We start from the raw sequence: 22117 nt of genomic DNA, 5'->3' as shown, positions 1-22117 counted from the left end.
ATAAAAGTACAGCAGCTCATGAGGTAACTGGAGTGCAATTAAAAATACATTGGTCAGGGTAGGCATTTATGGGAAAGGCTTTGGGCAAACAATGGAAGGAAATGTGTCTATGGAGGAAGAGCATTCTGGGAAGAGGTAATAACAGCTCATGCTGGAGTGGGAGCAACAGAAAGGTGGCCAGTGTGCCTGGACCAGGCTGAGCAAGAAGGAGCGTATAGAAGGTTCAGTGAGGTCAAGCAGGCCAGGTCATGTTGGTCTTTGTAGCACATTTATTTTTCCCCCATTTTTGGCCATTTCCTTTTTAACCCATGTAAATGTATTCATTTTACTGCACTTTCTTTTTTTTATTTTTTAAAATTTATTTATTTATTTATTTATTTATTTATTTATTTATTTATTTATTTGGAGATGGAGTCTCACTCTATTGCCCAGGTTGGAGTGCAGTGGCACAATCTCACTGCAACCTCTGCCTCCTGGGTTCAAGCAATCCTCCTGCCTCAGCCTCCCGAGTAGCTGGGACTACAGGCGTGCGCCACCACACCCGGCTAATTTTTGCATTTTTGTAGACATGGAGTTTCGCCATGTTGGTAAGGCTGGTCTTGAACTCCTGACCTCAGGTCACCTTGACCTCCCAAAGTGCTAGGATTACAGACGTGAGCCACCATGCCCTGCCCCCTGGCTTCTTAATGGCTGTCAGCTGGAGGCCACCTCAGTGCTTAGAGGCCGTTCTCCCTACCTATAGACACCCACAGTTCCTGCCACACAGCCCCTTCATAGGCAGTTCCAACATGGCAATTTTCTTTTTTTCTTTTTTCTTTTTTCTTTGACTGCTTCCTCTACCACTAGAAAGCAGCTGTATTGCAAAAAGCAATCCGTTTATTTAGACATTCTCTTTCTAGGCAACTTTAAGTTTTTCCACCGCCGTAACACCACTGTGTTTTTCACTTTCAGTCTTCAAACACTTTTTTCAGGAGAATCCTCATCACTGTCTCGGTTCCTCCTTCTTTATCCTTTCCAAAGAGAAGATCCAATATATCTCCCAGATACATTGGATCCAGAAGATCTCCAATGAGAAGATCCAGTGTATCTCCCACTTTGACCGTTCTGTTTTTCTTCCACAACTTTTCCCCATTCAGCCTGAGTTCACCTTTGTAGAACGCATCTTCCACTTTGTTTCTCCCAATATCTAGGCCTGTCTTCAGGACATCGTCATACCAAAAAGACTGCACTCTTTTTCCAGGTCTTGATAGTCTTTGACTATCGTAGGGTCATCCTCAAGCTCCTCTTCCTGCTCACTCATCTCATCATGATCGCTGTCTTCATCAGAGTCCTCTTCATCTTCTACTTTTTGCGGTGACTTTGTAGTAGATTTATTAGAGCTTTTATTACTTTTGAGTCTTATGGAAAATGGAAAAATATATTCTGGAGATATTAAAAGCCCTGAGAATTTCAGTGAGAAAATATTATGGATAAGTCTTTTATAATTTGGTGCACGTAACTTAGTGCTATATCGATTCCAGGAAGTACAGAGTTTGTGTGACGAAGGTGTCCCTCGGAGAACACCCCAGAGTCCAATCCAGGTATCTGGTTTTCTTAAAACAACGGCAAGCAATTTGACACTAGTCATAGCCATGGCGCTTATAACCTTTCTTTTGTTGTTGTTGTTTCGAAATAGGATCTTGCTCTGTGGCCCAGGCCGGAGTGCGATCTTGGCTCACTGCAATCTCTGCCTCCCGGGCTCAAGCGATTCTCATGCCTTAGCCTCCCGAGTAGCTGGGACTACAGGTGTGTGCCACCATGCCTGGCCAACCTTTTGTATTTTTAGTAGAGACAGGATTTCATCATGTTGGCTCGGCTGGTCTTGAACTCCTGAGCTCGGCAGTTTGCTTTTTCAAGGCCCAGCCTGCTTAGATGAAATCTTACATAATGAAATATAATCAGTGGAGTGACACCTCATCATTTTGTCATGTCCTGCCCACATTCAAGGGGAGGGGTTATACAAGAACATGGATCATTTGGGATCGATCACCTTAGGATGTGCCCTCTGTAAGGTGGTCTGCCAATCTTGGAAGTTCAACCTGAAACCCAAACTTACTGTTTTCCCTCTCCCAACTTCTTCATCTCTATTAGCATCACCTCCAGTCTTCCAGCCACCAGATTTTTAGTCTGGGTATTAGCACTGACCCTTCTTTTTCTTTGTCATTTTCAGTATCCTTGCACTCACGAAGTACTCTCAAACTTTCCTGGGCATGTCCTTGGTAAACCATCTTCCTAAACACTAGTTTTTGTATCTCTCACTCTCTCTTTATCTCTCTTTCTCTCTCTCTTTCTGTGTCACACACACACACACACACACACACACACACACACACACACACACACACACACACACACATATGCTTTCACTCTGTCTGGTACTGAGTTTCTCCCAGAGCCTGGTGCCTGGTGTTGGCTTAATTGTCCATCCTTTTCTCTATGAACAAATTGCTTCACTTCCACATTTCTGCTGTGTTGGTTTGGAGCTTGTCTGTCCTTCCTGGGATGTCTTTGGCCACATTTCCCATTACCCCTCCCAAGCCACCGCATTTGCTCTTTCTTTGAACTACAGACTGCGGTCCACTTAGGCCCAGTGACTTTGTTTATGTTAGAATCATCAAGGTCATTGAAACTGGATTACTCAGTCATGTGTAGACTTGGCTAACTTCCCTGTATGCAGTGTGTATATATACATCTATAAAAGTAATACGGGGTGAATTATCTGAATTTAAAAATTCATGAGAAAAATATGATAATACTAAATCAAACATGCTGCTGTTTGGCAGCCAGTCACCAAGTCCTCCTGTCCCCGTGGCCGACTCTGCTGGTGGCTGGGCAGCCACCGTGTGATGGATGGCGCTGTGGCATGCCTGTGGCTGGGTGGGCTGGCCGCACCTGTGGCTCCGGGCCTGATTTATGCTGGCCTCGGAGCTGCATATTGCTCCACGGGATGACGCAGATGCTGGGGCCTGTCCTAGCATGTGGGACCTCAGCCATATCCATCCAGAGCGAACCTTTTTTTTTTTTTTCCTCTGAGAATCTCAGAGGAAAGCTTCTTAGCTTAATTGACCACTAGATGGATTAGGAGCTGCTTAATGATGTCTGAAGCCCACAAGGACTGTTTTGATAGACTCTTGATATGGTTTGGCTGTGTCCCTACCCAAATCTCATCTTGAAGTGTAGCTCCCGTAATTCCCACATGTTGTGGAAGGGACCTGGTGGGAGGTAATTGAATCATGGAGGTGGCTTCCTCCATACTGTTCTCATGGTAGTGAATAAGTCTCATGAGATCTGATGGTTTTAAAAGGGGAAACCCTTTCCGCTTGGCTCTCATTCTCTCTCTTGCCTGACACCAATGTAAGGCACGCGTTTCGCCTTCTGCCACGATTGTGAGGCCTCCCCAGCCGTGTGGAACTGTGAGTCCATTACACTTTGTTCTTATAAATTACTCAGTCTCAGGTATGTCTTTATCAGCAGCATGAAAACAGACTAATACAACTCTCAAGGAGGGAAGAGAGTCCCCCTGTCCCCCTGGTGCCTCTGTGGGTCAATGCTGCCCTTCACTGAGGTCCTTTGGGTATGTGCTCTGCATTTTCCCAGGCCCAGGAAAGCAATGTGCAGAGAGACAGCACCTGTTCTGCCTTGAAGAATCTCGGATCTGGGTGGGAGGCAGGGTGCCCAGGGGCAAGAGTGACACTTCCTAACAATAGAGCTACAGGAGGAGCTGGCACCGTTAAGCACGACCTGCTTCTTGCAGAAAGTCAAGGAAACATTCCAAGAAAACATCTCGGACGTGCTTCTCCTTGGAGTAGGAGAGAGGCACTGTTGTTTCTGTAGGGAAGTTGGATGGGGCCTCTCTGAAAAGAGGTAATTTGCAGGATTCCAGTTATGATAGGATACAGAGTTGTCTTGTATATTCTGGGAAGAAGGGAAATTGCATCCTGCCTTTGTCCAATAACAGGCAGTGGGGAAAAGGGTAGCAATGCTTTCGGGGCCCAGGAGGCCTGTTTGCTGCAGCTGCACGATTCACGAGCAGCTCCTTCCATTATCCCTTATATTCTGTGGGGAGGGAAGAGGCAAGGCCAGTTACGTGGTTGCTGCCTGATTATCGGCCTGGCTGCCCAAAGGAAGTCCCCCAGACCCCTCTGGCCTTCCTCTCAACCAACCTGCCAGGCATTTGCTTTTCTGCCTAATTCAGTTATGCCTCAGTGTGAACATTTTCTGCCTAGGCTTGGTCAATCTGTAGGGACCTCTCTTGGTACTTGACATAGTCAGTTGCCTGACTGCAAACCAGGCCTACCCTGGATAGAAAGAAAAGGGAGTTGTGACAGTTGCCAGGAAGATTTCTCTGTGGAAGTGGCTGGTGTTTTTCTGGGCAGAAACTTTGTGGAGGGAACAAGCATTTAATTAAAAAACAGACCAGGCGCAGTGGCTCCCACCTGTAATGCCAGCACTTTGGGAGGCCGAGGCAGGCAGATCATCTGAGGTCAGGAGTTCGAGACCAGCCTGACCAACATGGTGAAACCCCATCTTTACTAAAAATAAAAAATTAGCTGGGTATGGTGGCGCATGCCTGTAATCCCAGCTACTCAGGAGGCTGAGGCAGGAGAATTGCTTGAACCTGGGAATTGGAGGTTGCAGTGCACTGAGATTGTGCCACTGTACTCCAGCCTGGGAGACAGAGCAAGACTCTGTCTCAAATAAATAAATAAATAAAATAAGAAACAAAACAAAAAGAACTATGACTGTTTTTTTGAGCACCTAGTATGTGTCTGGTATTGGGCTAATTCCTTAGTATCCGTTGCTTCTTTCTCATCTCATAACAATCCTGACCAGCCACGGTGGCTCACACCTGTGATCCCAGCACTTTGGGAAACAACAGTGTGACGATCACTTGAGCCCAGGAGTTCAAGACCAGCCTGGGCAACATGGTGAAACCCCATCTTTACCACAAATACAAAAATTAGCTGGATGTGGTGGTGTGTGCCTGTAGTCCCAGCTACTCGGGAGGCTGAGGTGGGAGGATCACCTGGCCTGGGAAGTTGAGGCTGCAGTGAGCCATGATGGTACCATGGCACTCCAGCCTGGGTGACAGAGTGACCCTGTCTCAGAAAAAAAAACCAAAACAAGCCAATCCTAGCAGGTGGGCACTGTTATATTTGCTGTTGCAAATGGGAAAACTGAGGTTGGGAGAGGTCAAGTACCTAGGCCACAGGGACTTTCAGAAGTAGATGCCAGGGGACTCCACTTGGCAGAGCTGGACTTTCTGACCCGAAACCCATGCCTATAATTTGAGGATTTGCCATCCTGTCTTGTAGAGGTTCTGAGAGCTGCCACAGTTCTGATTGTGGAGTCTTGAGTGACAGGGAAGTTGCAGCCTGAGGTCTGTGGTGGAGCTGGAAAGGAATATTTGCAAGACACCTCCATGCTCAGCACCTTCCTTGGGCTTCTCCAAGTTGCACTTCTTTTTTTTTTTTTTTTTTTTTAATTGAGATGGAGTCTCGCTCTGTCACCCAGGCTGGAGTGCAGTGGCACAATCTTGGCTCACTGCAATCTCTGCTGGCTAGGCTCGAGCAGTTCTCGTGCCTCAGTCTCCTGAGTAGCTGGGACTACAGGCACGCATTACCACACCTAGCTAATTCTTTTGTGTTTTAATAGGGATGGGGTTTTGCCATGTTGGCCAGACTGGTCTCGAACTCCTGGCCTCAGGTGATCTGCCCGCCTCCTCCTCTCAAAGTGCTGGGATTACAGGCATGAGCCACCGCGCCTGGCCTCCAAGTTGCACTTCTAATTTCGATTCTGTCCTCTAATCTTGGTCATTGTAGATGTTTTAGCAGTAACCAGTGTTCCTCGTGTGTTTTTCTTGGGGCCTATTACACAATGAGTGCTGCGATGGTTAATTTTGTGTGTCAGCTTTACTGGGCCACAAGGTGCCCAGATATGTGGTCAGATATTCTGGTTGTTTCTATGAGGGTGTTTTTGGATGAGATGAACCTTGAAATCAGTAGACTGAGTGAAAGATATTGGCCTCGTCTCTCCTCCTCTCCTTTCAGTTGAAGGCCTGAATAGAACAAAACTCTGGCCCTACCCCTGAGTGAGGGGGAATTTCTCCTGCCTGACTTTCTTTGGAGCTAGGACATCATTTTTTCCCTCCTGCTTTCGGCCTTGGACTGGAACTCCACCATTGCTCTCCTAGTTCTCCAGTTTGCCAACTGCAGATCTTCAGATATGTTAACCTCCATAATCACATGAGCCAATTCCTTATAATAAATCTCTTTATGCAGATATATACATGTGTGTTGTGCATATATGTACATATGTATAGATTCTGTTTATCATGAGAACCCTGACTAGTACAAGCACTCATCCCTGGTCACTGTCCACCTCCTCATTTCTCAGGCCAGCAGGCATCTGACCAACATTCCTGTAGATGCTTCAGGGAAACACATGAGCCACAGTCTCTTCACTTCCATTTGCTTTTGCCCCTCTTCTCTCCGAACTCACAGTTCAGTTTTTAACACTTTCAGACCATTCTCATATTCTTCCTCCTTTATTCTAGTTTATTGGTCTTAAGAGAATTTCTTTCCTCTTTCTCTACTTTCTCCATTTTTCTTTCCTTTTTTCCTTTCCCTTGCTTTTCTTCCTTTTTTTTATTTTCTTGAGATAGAGTCTCACTCTGTTGCCCAGGCTGGAGTGCAGTGGCATGAACACAGCTCACTGCAGGCTTGACCTCCTGTGCTCAAGCAGTGTTGCACCTCAGCCTCCTGAGAGCTGGGACTACAGGTGCACACCACTACACCCCGCTAATTAAAAAAAAAATTTTTTTTCCCAGTTGCTAGCAGCTGTAGTAAAATAAAGAAAGAAAAATTTTGTAGAGTTGGGGTTTCCCTTTGTTGGTCAGGCTGGTCTGGAACTCCTGGGCTCAAGTGATCCCCCTTCCTCAGCCTCCCAGAGTGCTGGGACTACAGGTGTGAGCCACTGTGTCTGGCCTACTTTTCCATCTTTCTTATTATCCTACCCTATCCTGTCCTACCTTAAGGTCCACAATGGCCGTAATAATTGTGGTTCATAGGGGTAAGAATGATACTGATATCATTTGTCTTAACACAAAATCCCTGATAGTAAACAAAACCAATGGTTTTGCAAACCAGAATTTCCAAGAATGTCTCCAGCTACCCTACTTTCTTCAAAGTAAATCTTTTCTTTAAGATGAATAAAGTATTTCTATGTGAACTTTACTGTTTTGCTTTTACTGCAAGATTTGCAACTTTTCTGTGCTTAGCATTTGTTTTCACTGAAGATGTGCAGCACATCGATAACATTTTGCACGAAAAGGCTCTGGTGGGTTGGCTGAGCGTGGCCCGGCTGCTGCTATGGTGCCTGCCACTGTGGCTAGAGGTCTTTCTTGTTCTATTTCCTGTTTGTGGTGAGTGACTGTCTCCCATCGTTATGTCAGGGACATAAGCTTTGTGTTTCTTTTCTGTTTTCTTTGCCTTCTCTGCATCTTTCATATTCATACTTCATCACTCTCCCTGGCCTTCTCTCAGTAGTGTCCATAAACACTGACCTTGCAGTCCACCATGAAAGTGTGGTGTGTAAGTTTTCAGTGTGTAAAGTTTCACTAGAAGTTCAGCATGCTCTCTGGAAGTGATCACCCGTGAATCTTAGCATGAGACAGATGGAATTATGCATGCTGCCTGCTGCCTGTGCCCCTAGAATGGCTGTTTGGGTCATGAGGCATGATGTAGCCAGGACTTACATACCTATCTTAAGTAGAAAGCAACTAGAGCTTGCTTCTATTTTTCAGCTGCAGAAATTTCAGCCAATGGTAGGGTAAGTTAAAAAACAAACACAGTGGCAGGGCGAGGTGGCTCACACCTGTAATCCCAGAACTTTGGGAGGCTGAGGCAGGTGGATCACCTGAGGTCAGGAGTTCAAGACCAGCCTGGCCAACACGGTGAAACCCTGCCTCTACCCCAAATACAAAAATTAGCCAGGTGTGGTGGCGGGTGCCTGTAATGCCAGCTACTTGGGAGGCTGAGGCAGGAGAATAGTTTGAACCTGGGAGGCGGAGATTGCAGTGAGCTGAGATCGTGCCACTGCACTCCAGCCTGGGCAACAATAGCAAAACTCTGTCTCAAAAATAAAAAAATAAAAATAAAAACAAACATAGTCCTCAAAAAACCAAAAGTAAAACCATGAAACCAACCTTCCCAAAACTCAAACGTTAAAATACAACCAACAAAACCCCAATCTCTCCTTTACCGTCTCTCCTCCCCTCCTCCCCCTGGCTGTACTCATGTCCCTGAGTCAGAGAGGGCTGTTAAAATGTAACGGGTATAGTCCGATCCAGGAAACAATGGTTGATAGTCTTGAATAAACTCTTGAATTTTACAAGGATTGGGGATCTCCTGGGTCTCCTGATGAAGAGAACAGGTCTTTGGATACTGCCTGCAGTTTGAGTGCCTGAGATTTCTGCAGGGTAGGCAGTGAGAGGTGAGCATTTGGGGTGATAGAATTCCATGCAGTCACCAATGAGCTGTGTCCCTATTAATTGGAATTAATAGACGACATCCAGAATGGCAAGTGGGAATATAACATCTCCTGGATTTACCAGATTATTTTCCACAAAGTTTGGAACTTACATAAAGGAGTCTTTTGGAGTAGCCATTGCCCCTCTTTCAGCAAAACCAGAGGAAATGACATACAGAAGAACTGTGGTTAAAGAACATTCTGGAAGACACACGTATTAAACAGAGTAAGGCTGGTCTTAGCATTACAGAAGGTTGAAGCCAGCAGGGGCACAGTAATACAATGAGCCTAGATTCTTTATCTAATAGATTTAAAAACAAAACCTGAGGCCTTGGAGTTTCCGTGTGTTGCTCAAAGTCAAGATTCACTCATCATCATAGACTGTTTCTCACATTAGCCTGCGACATTTGATGTTGTATCTCATATGCTAGGAGACATTTCCCATAGCAACATCTACTTGTTACTGGTCATAAAATTGCCTATATCAAAAGCAGTAGTTGTCTTTGCATTCTGTTCTTTCTTTTCTCTTCTCTTCTGTTCTTTTGTTTTCCTTTTTTTTTTAGATGTAATTTCGCTCTTGTTGCCCAGGCTGAAGTGCAATGGTGTGATCTCAGCTCACTGCAACCTCCGCCTCCCAGGTTCAAGCAGTTCTCCTGCCTCAGCTTCCCAAGTACTTGGGATTACAGGCATGTGCGACCATGCATTGCCAATTTTGTATTTTTAGTATAGATGGGGTTTCACCATGTTGGTCAGGCTGGTCTCAAGATCCCGACCTCAGGTGTTCCGCCCACCTTGGCCTCCCAAAGTGCTGGCATTACAGGCGTGAGCCACCGCGCCTGGCCTGCATTCTCTTAGAAAAGTTTGCTGACTTTTTAAAAGAATTGTCAAATATTTCATGGCAGACTGCAGTTCTTTGGATATTGGATCATTATTTGCTGAGGTCCTGATAATTAGTCCAGTCTCATTTCCCTCAAGCTGACAAATTTTGCTTCATGCCGTATGGGGAATGTAAGTATGAAATTAATGTTGTCACAATTAGTCATCTATCCCTCATTTTTTTCTAGTAAAGTCCCAGAGCACAAACACGAAATTCATCAGATCCAACCCCTTATGCTTAAAAACCATTGTGGCATTCTAGATATTTCACCCCTCCTTCGAAATAGAATGCAATAAGGAATTTAGCAGAAACTTTTAGTAGAAATTTACTGATTTATTTTTAAATCAGGAAGCTGTATTTCTCAACAGCTGTTTTCTTGTGTGGTTGCAGGCTGACTCAGCGCCACGCCGTGAACGACAGAAAAGCCAGTGCGAATTCTAAATTTTAGTGCCTCTACTTAAGAGTGCATTAAAGTTGTTTGATAACTGCTGCTGTAATTTCCGTGGGACAGCTTATCTTTAATGCTGCTCATATAAACACAGGTCCCGCTGCTGGGAGCTACAGAGGTTAGGCTTGATTTTCATGAAATTTTTTACTTAATGAAATCTCATCAATTTCTATCCTCCTGGATATTTTAATTTGAGACCAAGGAGGGTCTAAGGATGAACTGCAGCTTTGCTTTGGCTTTGAGAGGCTGCCTCCCATGAGGTTCAGCTTTTATGAAACATGTTCTAAATGACTTGAATGGAAGCCAGCTCTGTCTGATGTTTTATATTATGTAACCAGTCAGATTTATGTTGCATACAGTGAATTTCAAATTCCAGTTTTTAGGGATTTGCAGGAGGGATAGGGATGCTCTGAGCTTATTTGAGAATGAAAACTTGGAAAACCACAATAGTTCAGGGCTCATTGTAGAAACCATGGCTATAAAATATGATTCTTTTTGCCTCTAATAAACATCAGAAATTATATTTCAGAAGCTAAAAGAGATTCACCACTGATGGACCACAGGAGTCTGATATCAGGGGATTTTATTCCAGTGGTGGGTGGTGGTGGTTGTGGGTCAGGTGAGACTTCTTACATGAGGGCATTTAAACTGGTCCTTGATGGTCAAGGAGGGCTTCAACAGGCAGATTTGCAAGGAAGGCAAGAGAGGCTAAAAAGCAGGAGAATGCATTGAAAGAATATTAACACTTAGCTCTGCATGATAACGTTTAAAAAACCATTAAAATATCAGATATTTCCTTAAAAGGAAAAGAATTAAACCACTGACATACAGCAGCGTGGTCCATAGACTCTGGGTTATGGACGCATCTCTACTGTAATTGTCTTGTGGGAAGATGTTGCCTCCCCTACTTCCCATGCTTTTATAATATCTGGGGAGCTGGCCCTGATATGTCTGTTCATTATTTCTTGTCTGTTACTAGGGGGTTTAATTATTCCCAATGACCAAAAGCAGCTGGGGAGTCCAACAGCCCTGGCCTTGTCCCATGTTGGGCACTTTTGTAACCCATTCCTTTCCATCCTCTTTTCCCTTTGTTTTTTCAGAGTTAAAGTTGTAAAATGAAACTCCACAGTCCAAGGTTTCTACTTTTCAGGCAGATACGCTTTCTGTGGAAATTGCTCCAAGGCAGTTCAAAGTTGCTTTCAATCCTGGGTAACATGTACGTAGGAGCCGCATTGCAATTTGCTATTTAATACACTAGTTCATTGAAACACTGGATCCAACCTGACCAGTCCCTGGAGACTTCTCCAGGTCCTGGCCGTCTCATATTTGCATATGTGACCTGGTGCATGGTCTTTCTCCTTCCTCAGCTTATTTTTCTTTCTAAATCTTAATGAGCTTGTTAAATACAGAATTCTGAGCCCTACCTTGACAATAATTCCCTCCTTGATGAAACTGTAGTCAGGCTCCTCTGAGCCCTCTTTTTGACTAGGCTGTGGCCCTGGCCCCATCCTCTCTTTGGCTTATCCATTCCAGTCTTCGCAAAGAATCCTGCTAGGTTATCCTTTCATTCTTGATATCTGACCACCCTTGATAATCTGATCAAGTTCCTCATTTTCCACCTTTGATGTGTAAGTCCTTGGCCTGTCTTTAGCAAGAATTCTGTTAGGCCAGTTTTGCAAGATTGCAAGAATCTCCCGGCTGGGTGTGGTAGCTCATGCCTGTAATCCCAGCGCCTTGGGAGGCTGAGGCAGGCAGATAACTTGAAGTCAGACGTTCCATACCAGCCTGGCCAACATGGTGAAACCCTGTCTCCACTAAAAATACAAAAATTACCCAGGCATGGTGGCGTGCACCTGTAGCCTCAGCTACTCAGGAGGCTGAGGTGGGAGAATCACTTGAGCCCAGGAGGCGGAGGTTGCAGTGAGCCAAGATCGTGCCACTGCACTCCAGCCTAGGCAACAGAGGGAGACTCTGTTTCAAAAAAAAAAAAAAAAAATCTCCCTACTCCTGATGTTACGTCTTAGTAATTGTCCATTGACTGACCCTCTCAGCTTCACTCCTTGGCTGTAAGTTCTCACTTGTCCTTGCTGTGTTTGGAGTTGAGCTTGATCTCTTTTCCCTGTTACAATACCCTTATTGTTATTATATATATATATATATATATATATATATATATATATATATATTTGTTTGTTCTGAGATAGGGTCTCATTTCATTGCTCAGGCTGGAGTGCAATGGCACTGTCTCAGCTCACTATAATTCCCACCTCTTGAGCTCAAATGATCCTCCCATCTCAGCCTCCTGAGTAGCTGAGACTCCAGGCATGTGCCACCCTGCCTGGCTAATTTTTTTTTTTGTAAAGATGGGGTTTCACCATGCTGCCCAGGCTAGTCTCGAACTCCTGGGCTCAAGTGATCCACCCACCTTGGCCTCCCAAAGTGCTGGGATTACAGGCATGAGCCACCATGCTCAGCAATAGTTTTGAATTAAGTCTTCATTATTTTAACAAGTGTCAATTTTTTTCTTCAGTGACCTCCAGATCTTACTTGCTATGTCTAAGATAGGAAGCCTGTATGTTAGGTGGGGAAGGCTCAATCCTGGAACAAAGTCTGAAATTACAGTGGCTTAACCCAACAAAAGGTTATTTCTTGTCCACATAAAAGTTCTTTACCAAATGGTGATTCCAGGACCCAGGCTCCTTCCATATTGTGGCTCTGCTGTCGCCAACTTGTGCCTTCCAACATTGCCATATTCCTGGGACTCAAGTCCTAGAAGGGGAAAGTGCTTGCAGGTTTGTGAGAGGGGCAGACACATCTTTCCCACTCACATTCCTTATTGACTAGAGTCAAGCCATGCAGCCACATTTAAGAAGGAATGAGTTTGTTGAATACCAACACATGAATCTGCATTTTAAACAAGTGTCACATGTGATTCTTATGCAGGGGGATGCTTGGGCCACACCTTGGTAAATGCTGTTTATGATATTTGCTAAGTTCCTTCCAACCCTAATGGGCCATGATTCTGTTGTGCTGTGACTTTTCACATGGAAAAAGGCAAGCATTTCCCTCTAAGATGAAGAGAGAAATTGAACCAGCAAAATCACAATGGATTCTTCCCGTATCCTGAGTTCATAAAAGCATGGTGACCTGTTAAGACCAGCTGATTAAATAGGCACCATAATCATCTTGCTGTGACTCTTCTGCTCTGGGAACCCACTGAGATATTACCTTATGTGTTTCCTTCCACGTGGGGTGCTGGGAACTAGAATGGGGAACACAGAAAATGTAAATGCTTGTTTTCCTTTGCAACTAATTAAAGTGGACAGTTTACCACTTCGTTTGTCTTTTTTTCTTTTTTTTTGAAACAGTCTCACTCTGTTGCCAGGCTGGAGTGCAATGGCACGATCTCTGCTCACCGCAACCTCTGCCTCCCTGGTTCAAGCGATTCTCCCACCTCAGCCTCCCCAGTAGCTGGGATTACAGGCACACGCCACCACACCCAGCTAATTTTTGTATTTTTAGTAGAGACGGGGTTTCACCATGTTGGCCAGGATGGTCTCGATGCTCTGATCTCATGATCCGCCCGCCTCAGCCTCCCAAAGTGCTGGGATTACAGGCATGAGCCACCATGCCCAGCCATTTGTCTTTCAATCCATTGGAAATCTAAAGGTTTTCTTAACCTATTCTGCTAAGAATCACTGATCTGGGACCAGGACAACCCTGATAGCATCTGTATTAACTTGGTCATTTGTGTTGTGACTTTTTTTTAAAGGCCAAGAATTTAGGTTTATTTTGTGTCAGGAATTAGGCTATAATCAGATATTTGGGGACTGGGGGAGTCAGCAGTGTGGTGATCAGATTTTCTTAATTCCACTAAGGACTAGGTAAGAAGAAATATTTGGACCTGCATGAGATGTAGTTTGAGCACACTGAAATTATAAGGGAAAGCTAGATTGTGAATACAGCCTTTGAGTGAGACTTTTTCTGAGTTTCTCATTTCTTAACACCTTCAGTTGCTACGCTGCTGGCAAATATGACACAAGCTGTTGGATGCTTTCTCGATTGAATATAGTTCTGACATCACACAATATTAGCTAACATTTGTAGAATACTTACTGCATATGGCTTTTGTTATTCTCTTATTTCTTCATCCTAACAACACTAGGAGGTATGAGTACTATTTTATCCCTGTTTTACCAAACGAGGGAAACTGAAACACAGAGAGGTTAGGTAACTGCAAGGTTACATTGCCGGTGATCAAGACCCTATTGACAGTCGGAAGCATCAGCCATCCATGGTTTTGTTCCATCTCAGTCTGGTTTGTTCTACACTAGCCATTATATTCTTAGACAACGAGTGGTTCTTCGAGAGAGCCCTCCCTCTTTTTTAAACATAGATTACATGGTTCAGCAGAAAGTGGTTCTATTTCCTTTCATGATAATTATGGTTTCTGGGTTAGCACTCAGTGCTGCCAACTTTTTGAGGATGTGGGTAAAGTAAGTTCTATTTCTTACCAGCCTTTGATGGCGTACAGCATGCTTGGATAGAATAGGAAGCTTATACATATTAATGACTGGTCAACTGTAGTTTCTTCTGGGGATCATTTCGTAGGATGTTATAATCAAATGCATGTTAAAGAATACAATACTGTATGGGTGTGGTGGCTCATGCCTGTAATGCCAGCACTTTGGGAGGCCAACGCAGGTGAATTACTTGAGGTCAGGAGTTCAAGACCAGCCTGGCCAACATGGTGAAACACTGTCTCTAGTAAAAATACAAAAATTAGCTGGACATGGTGGTGCATGCCTGTAATCCCAGCTACCCAGGAGGCTGAGGCACAAGAGTCGCTTGAACCCAGGAAACGGAGGTTGCAGTGAGCCGAGATCGTGCCACTGCCCTCCAGCCTGGGCGACAGAGTAAGATGCCATCTCAAACAAACAGACAAAAACAAAGAATACAATGCTTTTAAGGTTTCTGTTATTCTTCTGTGGGTTCAAGGAAAGATGGTATTGGGTCTGGGTCTCTTGGGGCCAAGTCTAGTTTTAATCACTGTGGCCACCCCCTGTTCCTGTTCAGCTGCCTCTGGTGAGGTGGTGGGGATGGCAGGCTGCCCTTCCCCAGCCTGTAGCAGACATCCCCAATCAACGATAGCACTTTCCCCTGCATGACATCAGGTAATCGCTACCAAGTGATTATAGTCAGCATGTTAATGTAATTGAAACTGAATTCTCACAGCTCTAGTGGATCTCTTTCTTGCGTTTATTATCAAATAAGTAAATGATCAATTTAGATTATTGTTTCTCAACTGGGGATGAAACTGCCTTCTAGGAGATAGACAGTTGGCAATGTCTAGAGTTGGTTTTGGTTGTCATAATGGGGTTGTTGTGGGTTGCTACTGGCATCCCAGTGGATGGAGGCCAGGGATGGTGCTAAACATCTTACAATGCACAGAACTTCTCTCTTTCCCTGTGACAATGAATTATTCAGCCCAAAATGCCAATAGCACTGAGACAGAGACTTTTGACCTTTGGAGGGTTTCTTAACAGGTAGTTGGTAGTAAGAAGTGGGATACAAAAGAGGACTTGGGGGAGAGAGCAGGACACATGCAAGAAAAAGAGGGAAAAGGGTTACATCATGACAGGTTAGCTTATGGTACGTTTGTGCACAGATCTTTTCATTCTCTCCAGTGCCCTATTTGACAAACACAGCACAGAGTGTCAGCTCATGGAAAAGATCACAAATATGCTGGGTGCAGTGGCTCACACTTGTAATCCCATCACTTTGGGAGACTGAGGTGGGTGGGTCACTTGAGGTCAGGAGTTCGAGACCAGCCTGTCCAACATGGCAAAACCCTGTCTCTACTAAAAATACAAAAATTAGCTGGGCATGGTGGCAGGCGCCTGTAATCCCAGCTACTTGGGAGGCTGAGACAGGAGAATCACTTGAACCTGGGAGGTGGAGGTTGTGGTGGGCCCAGATCATGCCACTGCACTCCAGTCTGGGCAACACAGTGAGACTCTGTCTCAAAACAAACAAACAAACAAAGAAAAAACAGATCACAAATACGCAATTACATATGTATGTGTGGCCTAGTAACATGGTCACGTCTTGGGAACTTTTGTTGTCTTGTGCTTAAGGGGTTAGTAAAAAGTAGTTGATGAGGGTAGCTGCTCCATTCATGAATTCCTGCAGCATCATCTTGGAAAGGTTAACCTCTTATTAAGAAAGCAAGCTGAGATAATTTTTTGAATGTTCAACTACCAGAGGTGATCTAACTGTCCAAAAAGAAAGAAATGGTTAAGTAAGTTATGGAATATCCATACGTATTAGTCTGTTCTCACACTGCTATAAAGAAATATCTGAAATTTGGTAATTTATAAAGAGAAGAGGTTTAATTGGCTTATGGTGCTCCAGGCTATACTGGAAGCATGGCTGGGGGATCTCGGGAAACTTACTTTCATGGCAGAAGGTGAAGCAGGCAACTCTTACGTGGCCAGAGCAGGTGGAAGAGAGAGAGGGTGGAGGTGCTATACACTTTCAAACAACCAGATCTTGTGAGAACTCACTCACTGTCATGAGAACAACAAGGGGGATGTCCACCCTCGTGATCCAGTCACCTCCCACAGGCCCTTTCTCCAACATTGGGGATTATAATTCAACATGAGATTTGGGTGGGAACACAAATCCAAACCATACCACCCTATTATGTAGTTGCTTTTTTTTTTTTTTTTTTTTTTGAGACAGGGTCTCTCTCTGTCACCAAGGATAGAGTGCAGTGACACAATCATGATTCACTCCAGCCTCAACCTCCCAGGGTCAATTGATCCTCCTACTTCAGCCTCCCTGCGTAGCTGGGATTACAGGTGCCTGCCACCACGTCCAGCTAATTTTTGTGCTTTTAGTAGAGATGGGTTTCACCATGTTGCACAGGCTGGTTTTGAACTGGGCTCAAGCAATCCTTAGGATTAGAAGTGTGCACCAGTGTGCCCAGCCATAATATTTTAGTGACATGGGAGTATGTTTAAGATATTGGATATAAAATAAATTAGATCAATAACTATGTATAATATGAGCTTAACTTTGATATATTTACATTAAAAATAGACTGGAAACCTATAGTTTGAACAGTGGAGAACTATTTTCTCCATAATGTGATATTTTACCAAATTTTTTCTTTTACAAAGACATTACTTTTGAGATAAGAAAAATGTAAATATTTCAGAGTTTGCTACAGTGGCGAAGTTTTTATATTGTATCGTTTTTTATTTTTATTTTTATTGTTGAGATGGAATCTCACTGTGTCACCCAGGCTGGAGTACAGTGGAGTGATCTCAGCTCAGTGCAACCTCCACCTCCTGGGTGCAAGCGATTCTCCTGTGTCAGCCTCCTGAGTAGCTGGGATCACAGGCATGCACCACCACACCCAGCAAATTTTTGTATTTTTAGTAAAGATGGGGTTTCACCATGTTGGCTAGGCTGGTCTCAAACTCCTAACCTCAGACGATCTGCCTGCATTGGCCTCCCAAAGTGCTGGGATTACAGGTGTGAGCCACTGCTCCTGGCCTATATTTTTTTAAATTAATTAATTAATTTATTTATTTTTATTTGAGACCGAGTCTCGCTCTGTCACCCAGGGTGGAGTTCAGTGGTGTGATCTCCATCTCAGCTCACTGCAACCTCTACCTCCCAGGTTCAAGCAATTCTTGTGCCTCAGTCTCCTGAGTAGCTGGGATTACAGGCATGCGTCACCATGCCTGGCTAATTTTTGTATTTTTAGTTGAGATGGGGTTTCACCATATTGGCCAGGCTGGTCTCAAACTGCTGACTGCCTGCCTTAGTCTCCCAAAGTGCTGAGATTACAGGCATGAGCCACCGCACCTGGCTCTGGCGTATACTTTAGATAAATGAATTTATCTTTTGGGAACAAGAGTCCTTTGCTTATTAAGTGGCTGCCATGTGCCAGAGGCAGTGGTGGACACTGGTGATTGAATGACGTGTATATTACGTGGTGCTTGTCCTTGGAGGAGCCTGCCGTCTATAGTGGAGGCTGATAAATGAATAGATAGATCCCACCATAGTGCAGTAAGTGTTGCTGTAGGGATGAGAACAAAGTTCTATGGGACAATAGAGGTTGAATAGCCAAGTTTCTTCACAGATATAAAATGAGGCTTTATGGAGGAGGTGGCATATGTGAAGGATCTTGTCTTAGTTTTGGGCTGCTATAACAAAATACCACAGACTGCATAATTTATAAACAATATAAGGTTATTTGGCTCATGATTCTGGAGGCTGGGAAGTCCAAGATCAAGGGGCTGCATCTGGCGAGGGCCTTCTTGCTGCCCTGATGCAAGGCATCACATGGTGAGAGAGAGTGAGAGAGAACAAGAAAGGGCCGAGCTTGTTTTTATAACGAACCCACTTCCGAGACAGTGACATTAATCCATTCATGAGAGCAGAACCCTCTTGACCTAGTTACCTCTTAAAGGTCCCACCTCTCAACATTGTTGCATTGGAGATTAAATTTCTAACCCTTGAATGTTGGGGAACACTTTCAAACCATGGCAGATCTTGATGGCAGTGTAGAAGTTTATGAACCAAAGAGGGGCCAAGAAACACTAGGCCAATTTTTCATTTGCTTTCTGTAATGTGAATGGGAGCTGCCTACTTAGTTTCATCCCATAATCTATAAGTTGCTGTGTGAATGAAAATTAGTACTATTGTCATTAGTACTACATGCAGCAAACGTGTATGAATGATGCAGGGCTCAAATTCCACTGGGCGTTTTTATATGAAAATTAGATTCATCAATTTCCTGGAATTAATTAAAATCTTGTTTACAACAATTGACAAAGCATCTTGTGACCTTATAAGCATGTATCTTTAGAGTAACTTTAAAGTTACTCTATAAGCATGTATCTTTAGAGTAATTCCTGGGTGCATAAAGTAAACCCTTTTTATCTTCTTGCCTTAAACTTGAAGACGAAGAGCATTTTAAAGACTAACTTGAATGAAGCAGGATGTTAGTTTTAAAGACATGAAGGCTGAGACTGCTGGTGTGCAATGTGGGTTCCAGTGTTCTTTTACAAACAGGTTCAGTTCAGGCAAAGGGGTGGTGTGGCCAGTGGCCCCGAAGTTCTTGGCAAGAACGTTGGGGATCACTCTTAGGGAAGGAAGCCAAGAATCTGCTCAGTACCAAAGACATCTCCGTAGTCTGTTCAGACTGATCTAAATATGAACAGCATATGAATTTAGCAAAGAGGATACATGCTGCCTGAGACTTTTAACCATAATACTTCATTCGTTTACTAAGTAATTAATTAGTTCAGTGGTTATTCATTGCATGCCTACTGAGTGCCAGGCCAGAGGTCACTTCTTGGCAAAAGTCTCCGTGGGACATTACAGAGAACTGGGACAGCCAAGCTGTTAACACAGAGCTCACCACAGTCCTTGTAGTAGTGCTTCACTCTGGAGGGTCACTGTGTGTCTCACCTAGAGCCTGTCCACACACTCAGAGCTACTGCGTTTGGGACTCAAAAGATGGAAGGTGCAATGAACTATAACTGCAATTAAAACACGGTTGTGGTTAGTTGCAGTGATGGCCTGTTAGGAAGTGAGGAAGTAAAAATTCATTATAAGAGCATGTCTGAATTTTTAAAAGTTTAACAGTATTGAGAAGAGATCTTTCCAGCTCTTAACCATGGTCTTCACAATATTTGAGCATAACATAGTATACAAGTGACCATTTGCCATCAAGAAGCAAACACTTTAGCATGCCCATTTCAAATGGTGGCATGGTTATCTATTTCAGCTTCAACTTCTCAACTCCAGAGCACCACAGGTTCTGCTCGAGTTCCCTCTCCCTGTGCTAAGGCCTAGCAGCTGGGACACTGGGGCAGATCGTAATGCTCATCTGTTTGGTATTTAGTCTGTTAGAGATCAGTGTCTTGTGCTACCTGTTGTTCAGTGTCTGAAAACCATTGTTTCATAGATTTTGTCCAATTTTTAAATTGTTTCAGGTGGGAGTATAAATCTGGTCCTTGTTACTTCATCTTAGCTGGATGTAGAAGTTCTGCAATATATTTTACAATGCCTTTTTTTTTCTTTAAAAATAGGGATTTAAACACATTTAAACAAATATTTGGACATTTAGGCCAGGCACGGTTGCTATAATCCTAGCACTTTGGGAGGCCGAGGTGGGTGGATCGCTTGAGCTCAGGAGTTTGAGACCAGCCTGGGCAACATGGCAAAACCCTGTCTCTAACAAAAATACAAAAATTAGCCAGGTGTGGTGGTACATGCCTGTGGTCCCAGCTACTCAGGAGGCTGAGGTGCGAGGATCGCTGGAGCCTGGGAGGTGAAGGTTGCAGTGAGCCGAGATCAAACCACTGCACTCCAGCCTGGGAGACAGAGCGAGACTTCGTCTCAAAAAAAAAAAAGGACATTTAGAAATATTAAGGTTCAGTTATGTGGTAAATTCACGTGTGGAATAACGTATTCCCTGACAATCTGATCATTAAGTTGTGTCTGTGTATGAGCGCTGAGTTAAGATGTTTCAGAGTATAAGTCAATTACCACCCTCATCTTAAAGGATAATTAAAATCTCTCAGCCTCCAAGGGATCAATCCTTTTTTTAATTTGCTTCCTTTTCTTCTTATATTCTGAGAAATTGTTCTAAAAGGAATGATTTGAGTTTCCAGAGTTTGGTATGCATTGCCCTAGCTTCCAACTAAAAGAATGGACCATAAAGCATTATTGCAGTTGAAGTATAAATCTAATTATTCCATTTACTTTCAGAGGTTGTATCTGCAAATGGCATAACTGATGTATTTGTTTTCATTCTCCTTCTACCCAGTTTGCTCAGCCTAATCACCTGAATGATGTTAATTTGGGTTTAAGGCACATTTCAGAAGATTTTGGCTGTAAAGAGCAAGGCAGACTTAGCTCTTCTGCATAGCTCTAAATGATACCAATAACTATAAATGGCATCATTGATACTGGTGAAGCCTTTCTTACTTTTTAAAGGCTAGGATCAAATCTAGGAAGGCTTGGGTGACTCCCCTGCTCTGAAGAGCTCTGGCTCTCAATTTCTCTAGTACCTATTGCTTCAATTGGTTATTTGTCTACCTTATGTTGTTTTGGAAATGAAATGAGAGAGACTGAAAAGAGAACACAAAAGGCCTTTACTTCAGTGTTGGATAAAGACATACCCACATACATTTTAATTTGTTACATGTTTCCCTTGCAGTTTCATCTGGCATTTCTTTATCTGTAATGCACAGAATGTCCCCTCCAATGCCCCTTTTATCATTCATCCAGCCATTAGAGTTGTTTTCCGACATGTAATTCTGATCATTGCCACTCCCCTTTGACAATATGTGGAGCGACCACATACAGATTAAAGTCTGATCTTTGTGATACGGCACTTCAGACCTTCCACAGTCTGGCCCCAAATTATTTTCTGCTCCCATCTCCCATCACACATTCTATTTCATCCACAAGGCACATTTCTTGACACTGCAGGGGCATGTCATTTATTTTAACACCCCTGTGTTTGTTTCTACTGTTTCCCTGGAAAATCTTTCTTACTGTGCCTTCCCCTCCCACTTCATGCATGTTGCCGCATCTTTCCAGTCTTTACAAGTGGAGTTGCTTTTCTTCTCTGCATTCCTATGGCTTTTTCACAAACTGGCCGGAGAGTGTGTCTGGGAAGGCCATGGTCACTGTTACCAGGAAGGTAATTTAGAAAGCAGATCACCCAAGTCTGGCTCCTCGCTTTGGTACTGCCAGCCTGTCATCATTATAGAGGTAGAAACGCAGCGGCAGAATAAAGAGTATGGAAGGGCGGGGCGTGGTGGCTCACGCCTGTAATCCCAGCACTTTGGGAGCCTGAGGTGGGCAGATCATGAGGTCAGGAGATCGAGACCATGCTGGCCAACATAGTGAAATCCTGTCTCCACTAAAAATACAAAAACTAGCTGGGCATGGTGGCATGTGCCTGTAGTCCCAGCTACTCAGGAGGCTGAGGCAGGAGAATCGCTTGAACCCGGGAGGTGGAGGTTGCAGTGAGTTAAGATTATGCCACTGCACTCCAGCCTGGTGTCAGAGCGAGACTCCGTCTCAAAAAAAAAAAAAAAAAAAGGAATCTTAGATTTTTGACATGTTCACCCCATATTTATCAAGGTTTCCAGATTTCACAAAGATATGATCAAGGAATTAGTTGTAAG

The 22117-nt window shown here is 43.9% G+C and overlaps 1 protein-coding gene and 1 pseudogene across 4 annotated transcripts in view; one reads left to right on the top strand and one right to left on the bottom strand.

The window, feature by feature from the left end:
- LOC134809257 (collagen alpha-1(I) chain-like) overlaps positions 1-22117 on the top strand; it is a 216527-nt gene that overhangs the window by 101763 nt on the left and 92647 nt on the right. The gene's annotated exons all lie outside the window — the stretch shown is intronic.
- Positions 877-1639, bottom strand: LOC104002782 (mitochondrial transcription rescue factor 1-like; annotated as a pseudogene).

Source organism: Pan troglodytes, chromosome 22, assembly GCF_028858775.2.
Source record: "Pan troglodytes isolate AG18354 chromosome 22, NHGRI_mPanTro3-v2.0_pri, whole genome shotgun sequence".
Classification (NCBI taxonomy): domain Eukaryota; kingdom Metazoa; phylum Chordata; class Mammalia; order Primates; family Hominidae; genus Pan; species Pan troglodytes.
Note: the sequence above shows the minus strand (reverse complement) of the source record. Positions and strands in the feature narration are given on the sequence as shown.